This window comes from Cavia porcellus, unplaced genomic scaffold (genome assembly GCF_034190915.1).
Source record: "Cavia porcellus strain 051 isolate PalLab524CR breed Dunkin Hartley unplaced genomic scaffold, mCavPor4.1 scaffold_8, whole genome shotgun sequence".
NCBI classification, from domain to species: Eukaryota; Metazoa; Chordata; class Mammalia; order Rodentia; family Caviidae; genus Cavia; species Cavia porcellus.
In genome coordinates, this window is record NW_026947491.1 from 7,424,701 (window position 1) to 7,436,290 (window position 11,590).

Here is an 11,590-nt window from a genome sequence, read left to right on the forward strand (position 1 = left end):
TAGGACAGTAAAGATGTTTTCCAGAACTACTAATAATTTTTTAAAAAACAATGCAGGAGGAAACATCAAGTATCTTTTTCTTTGTAGAAAATATTACAAAATTATTGTTAACAATAATTTGTTAATGAAGTTAACACATTTCTGAGTCCTACTTTATTTTAAATTGCCATATACTTTTTGTACATTTAGAAACATGCACACACACACACACACACACATATACACATAATCAGGAAGATATAATATATCCATGATACTATTAGGTAATATGTATTGAGAAAATACTCTATACTAGATATTGCCCTAACAATGTATTGTGATTATTTTTCAAAACATATGCATACATTTTTCTCCTTTCAATCCTCATTCATAATAAATTATAAATGATGACAACCTGGGCTGAGTTGCATTTTGGGTTATGATTTTTGGCTGACATTCTGTGAATGAAGTGTTTTGTTGTGTCTTGCTTTTTTATTGAGACAGGGGTCTCCCTCTACGGTTCAGGCTGGTCTAGAACTCACAGTCCTCCTGCCTTGGTTTCTCAAGTGCAAGGATTACAAATGTATACCACTATAACTGGTTGCACATTTTTCTTGTTAAGATGATTTACTTCACCCAGAAAGGAACACGTCAGTATTTCTAAAACAGAACTGTTTTTGCCAGAGGTAATTCGCAAAATTGCTGGACATATTCTTCAGGTCAACAAAATAAGTTAACAAAAAACATTAGATGACTTTTCTTTCCTTGTAAAAACTCCCACAAGCATTTGAGGAAAGGAGCATGGTGGACCTAGCACAACACTGAAGTTGATCTGAGGCTTATCCAGTGAGAGATCTCACAAAACCACACAACCCACTGTACTGTGTCTTTATTAGATAGCGATGACAACTGGGAGGATATATTAATGAGGCAAATGTGCGTTTAAAAAATCTTTGGCATCATTTCATCAAAACCCAATACAGGGAAAGGGATGGGAAGAAACTGCATTCTACCCGAGATTCTCTCTGCAACCCTGGATAAGTTGCAGGCGGCTGTGTCTTCTATCTAGATTCCCTCTCCCCAAGACTCATGCTGGGACAAAATCCCTGACACTCAAAGTGAAGGAAGGAAAGGCTTTTTCTTACAGTTCTTGGAGGTTTCAGTCCACACTCAGCTGGCTCCAACAGAGGGTGGCATGGTGGGGCCTTCATTCATGGCAGCCACAAACAGCAAGGTGGGAACAGGCAAGAGAGAGAGACACACCTTCTTCCTGCCATTACATCCTGTCCTGGCTCCATCCCTGTGGGGGTGTAGCACTCACACCACCCATCCAACTGCTAGATAAGAACCAATCACAAACACTAGATTTGGTTGAATCCATAATTGCATGAGGCTTGGGAGCCATTGACATAAACCATGACAGTGGGGCTTTTTGGACCTAGGATGTATAATACTAGGATCAAGAGTGTGTGACACTAAATTAGTCCACTGATTTTAATTAGCATACTTTTGGTGTAGCTGAATGGATTTATGGAAGACAAAAGTCCCCCCTCAGTTGTGCATGGCGTCACCCAAGAGGCCTTAGCCTGAATGGAATAACAGGGAAGGGGAAGCTTGCTGCCTGCTGATCACTGCTTCCTGCCTGGTCTGCCACGGACAGTTACCCCTCTGTGATCCCCGTCTGCCATGCCACCCTACCTTGGAGCCTGGAAACCTCTACAGACAATGAACTGAAATAAACCCTTCCCCCTGCTAACTTTGGAGGTCAGCTATTTTGTCTTAATTGTGAATAAGTAGCTAAAACTTTGCTTAAAACATCACACATTTATTTTTTGTTTTGTGAAAACTTTCTCAGAAGAAATATGGGCTCAGGTTTCTCAGAAATTTCTCCTTGCCCATCTGGAGTGGAGTTGAAAACCACGACAGTAAATCTGCAGTGATCTCTGCCTGTGTCACCGCCAAACACAGCTCTTCCCTCAAATTCTCTAGAACCATGAGCCATCATCACACCAGCCCACTGGCCCCTCCTCAGACCTATCATCCCCTCATAGCTTCAATTATAATTCAGCTCCCCAGGACTTTTTTCCTTGTCTTCTTTATCCATGAAGTCCTATATATACCTGAAGACCCACCTTAAATATCACTCACACTGCAAATGCTGCTTGAAAGCCTCTAGGTAGGAGAAGTCTGTCCCGGGAATTCAGTTCGCAGACTCATCAGGCAAACGTTCTGCCTGGATGTCTGCACCATCCATTCTGAATTGTATGAAAGCTTTTCTTTTGCAGGGTGGGGATGGGAGTCGTCACATCTTTGAAGAACAATGCAGTGCTTAATTCAAACCTGCTGATAAAAATTGAAAACAAGTGTATTGGCAAAGAATAGAAGAAATACTGACTTTTTGGAGTCAAGAAGAGGAAAGATAAACAGAGACCCTTGGTGGTATCACACTAAATTGGAATAGCAAAGGAAGGAAAAGGAAAAGAAGGTGAAGAAGAGGAGGAGGAGAAATCCAGCCAGGCGTGGTGCCACTCACCTGTAATTCCAGCACTCAGGGAGGCTGAGACAGGAAGATGACTAGTTGGTGTCCTACCTACACAACTTAGTAGCTTAGTGAGACTCTGCCTTAAAATTAAAAAGAAAATTAAAGGGGTTTGATGACTAGGAATGGAGCCCAGTGCATAAGTTCTGGATTCAATTCCCAGTGTCGTAAAAGTAAAGCAGGCCTTTAGAAACTCTGCACTCACATCTTACTGATTTTTATCATAAATTAGAGAGTGTTGAAGAGAATGAGTCATAGAAGAGGAAAAAATTATAACCTGGTTCAGCAATCAGCATATTATATCTCCCCAGTGACTCATAGTACCAGACTCAAGTCAGGACAAACAGAGTTCCTGTCAGAAAGACAAGCAGTTAAAAATAAATGCGCAAATAGAAAGGGATGGGAGGAGGGGCTCTTTAACTGTGTTTGAACTCTCTCCAGCCCGGATTCCCTCATGAAGGGCTTGAAAGGGCAAACAGGCAGAAAAACTTGAGTCATACAGCAGCAGGAAGCAGAAGAAGTGAAAGCAAATAGGTTTCTCAATAAAATCTTTGAGGCCAAGAAGGGCAGCCTAAGCCACAAGGCGGGCACTGACCCTTATAAATCAGGAGCGCTGTTGCGGTTTAGATCTAGAGTATCCCCGGGAGCCTCACGCACTCTGAGGTGAGGCTTTCAGAAGGTCATAAGATTGTGAGGGTGCTGCACTTGCCATTGAGAATACAGAGCTGAATGCACTCTTAGGGGTGGGTCTGATGCATAGTCGTCACTGAGGTGTGACCTGGAAGGATGCATCTTTGTCCCCAGCTCCTTTCATCTTTCTCTGCCTCCTGACCACCATGTGGTGTGTGTCTTTTTTCTGCCAGGCTCTTCTGCTATGATGTTCCTGCTTTGGAATCAGCTGACTATAGACTAAATCCTATTTTAAAATAATCATGGCACAGCAGAATGGGCACTGAACTCAGAGAGAATCAAACTTGCATTTTAATCCCAGCTCCTCAGAAGTTAACCAGCAAGCTGGGCGAGATGGAGGTAACTTAAGTTCCCTGATCCTTAGTTCTCAGTTCCACTGAGTGCAAGCAATGCTGTGGTTTGGGAATGACTTCAACAGCCCATGTGACAAAGACCTGGTCTTTGTCACCACAGCCTGTGGTGAGACTGTACCCGTTTCAAGAGGTAAGTTCCCATGGGAGCAAGTAAGGCCATTGGAGGCACCACCTTGAGAGGATATTGGGGTTCTAGCTTCTTCCTGTCTCTATTCCGGTTTCTTGACCACCAGAAGGTGAGTAGATTTCTCTGACATGTACTCCAACCATGACATACTGTGCTGCCCAAAACAACCAGGCCAACAACCAAGGACTGAACCTTCTGAAACCCTAAGCCAAAATAAACCTCTCCTCCTTTTAAATTGGTTTCCAGATAGTTTTGTCACAGTGTCAAAAAGGTAGCACAAGCCACAGCATAAATCCATTGGGAAGACTAATTGATATCAAAGATGTAAAGCACTTATCTTGGAGTATCTACTTACATACAATAAAGATTAATTAAATAGGAGCTGGGGATTTAGCTCAGCGGCATAAGTGCCTGCCTTGCAAGCAAGCAGTCGTGAGTTCTATCCCTGGTACCGATAAAAAGGAAAAAAGACAAAAAAAAAGATTAATTAAATAATTCTTTGCCTTCAAGTGATTGATGAACACAGATATATATAGATGTGTCTATGACCCTAATTGACAAAGTTATGTGAGCATCTTACAAGCACGCCACATAATTGCAGTGTCATAAATACAGTTTAAAACCATGCTAATCAAAGCAGCTGTAACATTTCTCAGCAAAAATAGTCAGTGCATTCCATGCATATTCAGAAATCCTACATTAAGTTTCTAGTTAAACATTGATCACTTATCTTGGTCTCCCACTTACTGTGTATGTGACATTGGCAAGATCCTGACATCTGAGATTGTCCTATCTCCTAGCTACCATCCTAAATAGATGCTGCAAATTTTTAAATAGGAACTTGAAGTACCTAGTATAAGGCAGGGACAAAAAAAGCAATGGATGACAGTTTTCATTCATCTTTCCTAATGAGATTTGTGTTTTGAAAACTTTTAAGTGAACTAATCAACAACAAAATTACCTTTCATGTTCACAGGACAATCGGTGCAAAAGTCTTTCTGGAATGGTCTGTTAGTGCTACAGGAAAGAAGGAAAGAGATGAAGGCAATTCTCCTCAGCAAGCACGTCTGTGTTTGTTGATTTGCTCCCTTGTTCTCAGACAGAAGAGACGCAGCAACTCCCTGTAGGGTGAAAATTCTTGTGGTCTTGTCAGCTACCTGAGCACTGCTGTGAAAATTTGCAGACTCTGAAGACAGATTTGTGTGGTTCTGCGTTCTAGTTTCTTGCTTTACAGCTATTTGAGATTAATCAAACTATGGATGCCCCAGTGGCTTCACAAGTAAGGCTGAGTGACCTTACAGAGTTACTGTGAAGATCTCACCACAGAAGGAAAGAAGCTGACTCATGAGTCACCACCCTGTTTCTAGATCATCCACTTCCTCCATGGGGTCTCTGTACTGCCAGACTCAGGCTTGGGCTCTGCAAACACCCTGTGACTTTCTTTGAGGATCTATATCCATAAATGTTGCAAAGTGGAATCCGTTTGAAACTAACACCCTTCCTTATTGCTCCTAAAGAGCTATAGAAGAAGCCCACCATGGGAAGAAACAAAGCCTTAGAAATATGTACAGTTCTTACCTCAGTCTTGGTGATCCTGACCCCCTCCTGCGAGGCTCTCAGACTCACCCCTGTGTCTCATGATGAGACTCAGTGTGTCTTCCCCACCTCCACTCTCTGTTCATGCTCGTGAACTCAAAATGCCTAAAACGGTAAGTAGAGCTCAATATGGCAACTTATGGTCTCTAGAATCATCCAAAATTACCCAGAATCTTCACATCCAGAATGAAATCATGCTTATCTGCACCTTAGTCTTGGGATGCTCAAGGCCAATGGCTTGAGAAAGCGGTAGAAGTGGTACCTATGAGTTTTGAAGCTAAGATTAAAAAGTGACAAAGGTGTTGCCTCTGTGTTTCTTTGTTTCATTCTGAAGCTACCTTGAACTGGCAATGTTGGATGGGTCAACTGGAAAAGCCATTTAGCCAGGGACCCAGCTTTCCACCCAGAAGACAGATGCTGTGGTTTGTATGTAGAAGTCCCCCCAAAGCTTCATGTGCTCATAAGTGAGGCTTTTCAGAGGTGGCTGATTTAGGATATGTGGATATGGATTAACGTTGTGTGGAATTAAGTCAGTTTAGCTTAGTTCTGAGTATGTATAATAGAAGATTCACCATAAGCACCAACCAATAAGATTGCAGCCTGAATGGAATATAAAGGGAAAGTTGGAAAGCAAGTTTTTCTGTCTCCTGCCTGCCCTGCTATGGACTGTTGCTCCTCTGCAATGCCTCTCTGCCATGCTGCCCTGCCTTGGAGTCAGCCCATTACGGACAGAAACATCTACAAATGGTGAGCTAAAATAAGCCTTTTCTCCTTTAATGTAGGGGTGTCTCCACAACAAAAAGTAACTAAGACAACAGAGTTTTGCTGGCTGCTATCAAACAGGTAAGGGAGCAAACAGGAACCTCCAACTCAAGGTACATAGAATTGCACCTCCATGATAGATACTGGTGAGCAGTTTCCCTCCTGGTGCACCCAAGCCTCAGAGTTGTGAGGAGTCGTAGGGATAAGAAGGCTGCTGCTTAGGGCCATGAATGTGTGGTGCGATTTGTTGAACTGTGTAGTAAGCAACTTCCTGCCACTGGGATGCAATACCCAACTGCCATAACTTAAAGAAAGAGAGGGTTAACTTGGTTCATGTTTTAAGAGGATTCAGTTCATGCTCAGATGGGACCAAGGCAGGAACATCATGGGAAGGATGTTGTGGAAAAAGCTTAGTTTGTGGTGTCCAGAAGTAGAGGAAGGGAAAGGGACAAAGAGGAAGGAGAAAGGGACAAGAAACAACCTCTATGACCTACCCAGATGCACTCCTAAATGAACTTTCCTATTCCCCTGGAGTCCATAAAATTGACATCATAAGTAAGGCTAGCTATTAAAGGCAGCAAGAGATCACTGGGACACATCTTGGCACAATACGTGAGGTGCTGCTGTTGCCAAGTCTTAGACACTGGTGGTCAATTGGAAACTAGGTCATAAGGGACGTTAGGACTCAGGGCTAAAAGCAAACACTGGAAAAGGCTTGAGAGTTAGGGGAAACTTGATGAGCTCTGAGGAGATGGCCAGCAAAGAGTAAATGGGATTTGAGAAAAAGGATGAGCAAGCATCAGCATTTCCATCTGAGATATGGAAAATAAGCAATGTGCGGAGAAACTCTGAGTGACCAACCAACTAAGATCTCTAGGCAAAATGTTGATGCTGTTTAGTGGCTACATTACCACATGCAGGAAAAAGTACATGGAGATAAATGACCCAAAAGAAGCATGAACTATAAAAGAGCTAGAACCCATTAAATTTAGAAATAAAACTATTTGTCACTCTCTGGAACTTTAGTAGGCAAACAACGCTGAAATTCAGAAATGGCTTCTCTGCAGGAAGCAAATTCTACAAAATCAGGTCCATAGGATGAGAAGGAGCGGTAAAGGGCACGAGAATACAATATTGTGTTGAGAACACAGAGTAAATTTTGATGTTAATGTTGATAGATCTCTAAGGATTGGCTTGAAGACTCTACCCTTGAATAACAGGTCTTTAAGGCTCCTGTCTAAAGTGTTTCTCAGCCTTTTGACTCCTACAAGGTGTATCAGTGGTCTCCAAAAATCTCCAGGAAATCCACACGAGATGGGGTGATCTTGGAGAAATACCTAGGTGTGAGTTTCATTTAAGAGAGTTGATTATCAATTGTACTGAAAAATTTTAAAGAAATCATATGAGCTTATGCAAAAAGGTATAAAAAAATAACAAAAAGTACAGAGTTCTGTGGATTCTCTACTTCACAAAACAGGAAGCAGACAAAGAAATCTACAAAGCTATAAATATTTGCTACATTTTAAGAAAAAGAATAATTCAGAAGGTAGAACTTTGTATCCTGGGAATCTTTTCTGGGCATTAGAGCTAGAATCTAATTAAAATTTGAGAATGTATTTTTATCCAGTGTTGTCCAATTGTATGTTTCATCAGAAAAAATCTGCATGTCCCTTGACTGTATTTTTATAGCTTGTTTGGCTCTTTTTTTAAAAAACTTGATTGTAAAATTTCTACATAAATACTGAAAATTAATCTTTTATCACATATGTGGTTTGTAGACATTATCTTTAGTGCCATAGATTGACTTTTTATTTTGTTGATTATCTTAGTCATTTTTTACTCATCTCTGAGACAAAATACCTGAAACCCAAGTTGGGAAAGGAAAGGTTTATTTCTTACAGTTTTTTGGAGGTTTCAGTCCACACTCAGTTGGCTCCAAGGCAGGTGGTCATGGCTGGGCCGCAGTTCATGGCAGCTGCCAACAGCAAGACAGGAACCAGCCAAGAGAAAGACACACCTTCTTCCTGCCATTACATCACATCCTGGCTCCACCCCTATGTGGGTGGAGCACTGACACCATCAATCCAAGCACTAGACAATGAAACAATCACAAATGCACAATGCAAACTCATGAGGCCTGGGTGCCACAGACATAAACCATGACATTGATTCTTTCCTTTGCTATATAGAATCCTTTTAGTTTGACATATTTTACCTCTCTTAGTTTTCTCTTTGTTGCCTGAGCAGTGTATCACACTCAAGAAATTATTGCCACCAGGTATGCTTTTAAAGAGCCCTCAGGAGGCTGAAGCAGGAAGACTACCTGGTTTGAAGCCTGCCTGGACTATGTAGTGAATTCAAGAATGAACCACACAGCAAGACCCTGTCTTTAAAAAAGAAAAGAAAAGAAAAAGGAAATTATTTCCAAGGCCAAGGTAAATATTATTTTTCTCTACATTTTCTCTTTCTCCTGTTTCATTTAGAAGTTCAATAATTTCAACAAAACAGTATTTCTGTCTTTGAATCTTTTTGGGCTGATTTTTGAATATGGTATAAGGTAGTGTTATAATTTTATTTTATTTTTTTGCACATGGATACTCAGTTTTCCTAACGTTGTTTACTGAAGTGGTCATCCTCTCCCCAACTTACACACCTAACAGTAACACTGCTGTTCATGAATACTTCTGTTTGCAAACAATTTGATTCACAAACCAAAAGCATTTGGCAAACTTTTGCTCCCTTTCAGACTCTGCATTGGATGACAAACATAACCAAGACCATCTTCTCCACACATACACAAGTAGAGCTATCACCCACAAAATTATAAAGCAAATTAAGATCATAAACCAATGTACTGTACCATTGGGGAGTCTCACTATCTCTGTCAGAGACCAAATGATTGTATTAGGCTGCTTTCTGACACTGTCACAAAATACCTGAGACAATCAATTTAAAAGGAAGAGAGGTTCTATTTTTGGCTCACGGTTTCAAAGACTTCAGTCCATGCAAACTTGGGCCTGTTATTTTGGGATTATCGTGTCATAGGACATCCTGGCTGGAGAAAGTGGCAGGAGTGCACAGCTCCCCTCATGGAATCGGAGAACCAAAGCGAGAGAGAAGGAGCTGGGATCAGGTATCACTCTCCAGAGTGTGTTCCTGGTGACCTAACTTTCCACTATAGATCTTGCCTCCCAAATCCTCTACCGTCTCTCAAAGTGCCACCAAGAACCCATACACCATTAAGGGAGAGACTCTTCAGACTAAACCACTGCAGCCTGCATACATGAATTTACTTTGTGGGTTCTCTAATCTGTTCCAATTGTCTACATATCTGTCTCTGTGCCAGCCTTGTACTGTCTTTACCACTCTAGATTTGAAATAAGAAATGAAAATCAAAACATGATTATTAACCCACACCTGTTAAATTTACTGTTAACAAAATGTAATGCAGATTGGAGCGGATGTGGAGAAACTGGAAGCCTTGTACACTATTTGGGGACAGTGCAACTGGGGCAGCCCTCAGGGAAACAGTATTGAAGTTCATTAAAAATCCAAAGGAAAACTATCATACAACCTAGCAACCCTACTTCCGGGTCCATATTCAAGAGAATTGAAATGAAGATCTCAAAGAGATATCTGCACTTCCATTTTAATTGTAACATAATTTAGAATAGCCTAGGCATGAAAACAACCTAAGTAATCCTCAGAGAATGCATGGACAGATATGTTAGTTACTTTTCTCTCATTGCTGAGACAAAATACCCACTATCTAAAGTTAAAGGGGAAAAGGTTTATTTAGCTCATAGTTCATAGAGATTTCATCCATCTCAGGTTTTGTTCATCTGAGGTATTTTGTCACAACCACAAAAAGTTAACTGATATATGTGCAGTGAAATCATTCATGACCTTTAAAAGAAAGAATTCTTGCCTCCATCACATCAGGGAGGTCATCTGGAGTACAGTGCATTAAATGAAATAATCTAATTGCAAGAAAAAAAACATTGCATTCCACTTTTATGAACATCTTATAAGAGCAAGCTCGTAGATGTAAAGAACACAAAAGTGGTTGCCATGGGTTAGGGGAGGGGAAAATGAAGAATTGTCCAGTTTCAAATTAAGCTTCAAATTATATCAAATGAACAACCTCCAGGAGTCTACTGCAAAATAATGTGCCTCTAATAAACAGCAAGGTTTTGCGTGATTTGAAAATTGTAAATAAGGTAGATCTCTTGTTAAGTGAGCTTAACACAAACACACAGACACCATAAGTGAACACAGAACAGCTTGGGAAAGTGTTCGATACACCTATTACCTTGATTGCAATGATAATATCATTGGTATTTGCATCAACATAAATGCATCAAGTTTTACATTTTTGCATCAACATAAATGCACCAAGTTATACATTTTAAATATGTGCTGGTCTTTGTACATCAATTATTCTCGACAGAGCTGTTTAGAAAAACAGTGGCAAGCTGGATTTCACGAACACTGCAGACCAGGAACTTCTCTCTGCACTGTTACAATCTCCTTCTTGATGGGATTATCCATCATTGTATTTTATGCTTGTTACACCCTTCTTTGTGGGATGTAGAGAGGGGAGGAGGAGGAGAATGTTTTTCTCTTTATATCCTCTTCAAATCATGGAGGGCCATTTCCAAGAACTGCATGCACAGATCACACCCAGTGCTTGTTTGGAGGGTAAGGTTTGGTGTATCCCTCATGCAGGGAAATTAGATTGTTGTCCACAGAGGGCCAACTTTGATGAATTGTTGCTTTTTCTGACAATGGACACACCAATAGTTCAGGACTCCCTCCATACACTTCTGGAATTTTCCATTTTCCTAACAGGTGGTGGAGACCATTTATACTATTCCCCTGAAACTAGGCAGCGTCACTTTCAGAGCTGCCATGCTGGAGGGACTGTGTGGTCCCTCATTAGCTAATGGAGAAAAGATGCTCCAGCAAGGCCAGCTTTTAGGGCCGCAGGTGTTTGAGCCTGCCCAGCTCAGCTGAAAAGGTAACCCAGCAAAGCTCCAGATAATCCCGGGCCCATGCACTGCCCATCCTCACAAAATGGGGAGCTTTAGAAGAATCCCTCACCTGGCTTCATTATCCTGCAGAAATGGGAGAAAAATAGTATGGCATTATCCAAAATGATTAAGTGTGGGTTAACTTGTGAGCCACAATAGATAACTGGGACATGAAAATTTTTAAAATGTGAAAAAATAAGATTGGGCTAGAAAACATCATGTTCAAGTACATACTTATCAAATCTGAAAGAAGATGGCTGTCTAGAAAAATGCACAAAATAGGTATATTGTAAAGTGGAAGAGACAGTAAACTATATATAATGGATCTATCTAAATGTGCAAAAGCAAAAATCATTAATAAATGAAATGTCTCTGGAGGAAGGATAAAACATCACAGAGAATATTGGGAACATAATGTGATACAAAGCAGAATCACGAAGCCCCCTTACTCTAAATACAATAAAATAGCAATTCAGGTGCAAAGATATTTAAAAATACATTCTCCAAGGAC

At 40.8% G+C, this 11,590-nt stretch overlaps 1 long non-coding RNA gene across 3 annotated transcripts in view; it reads right to left on the reverse strand.

The window, feature by feature from the left end:
* The window catches only part of LOC106025935 (uncharacterized), a 19,633-nt gene extending 11,596 nt beyond the window's left edge, over window positions 1-8,037 (reverse strand). The window contains exons 1-4 of one of the 3 annotated variants that reach the window (XR_010049122.1): window positions 7,946-8,037; window positions 5,267-5,389; window positions 4,650-4,809; window positions 2,112-2,319 (exon numbers count right to left, since the gene is read on the reverse strand). This is a non-coding gene — a long non-coding RNA (uncharacterized LOC106025935). Of the gene's footprint in view, window positions 1-1,124; window positions 2,320-2,512; window positions 4,145-4,649; window positions 4,810-5,266; window positions 5,390-7,945 lie in introns of those variants that run through there. The other 2 variants (XR_002789473.2, XR_010049121.1) reach the window with 2 other exon arrangements.
* Between the last annotated feature and the right edge of the window lie 3,553 nt (window positions 8,038-11,590).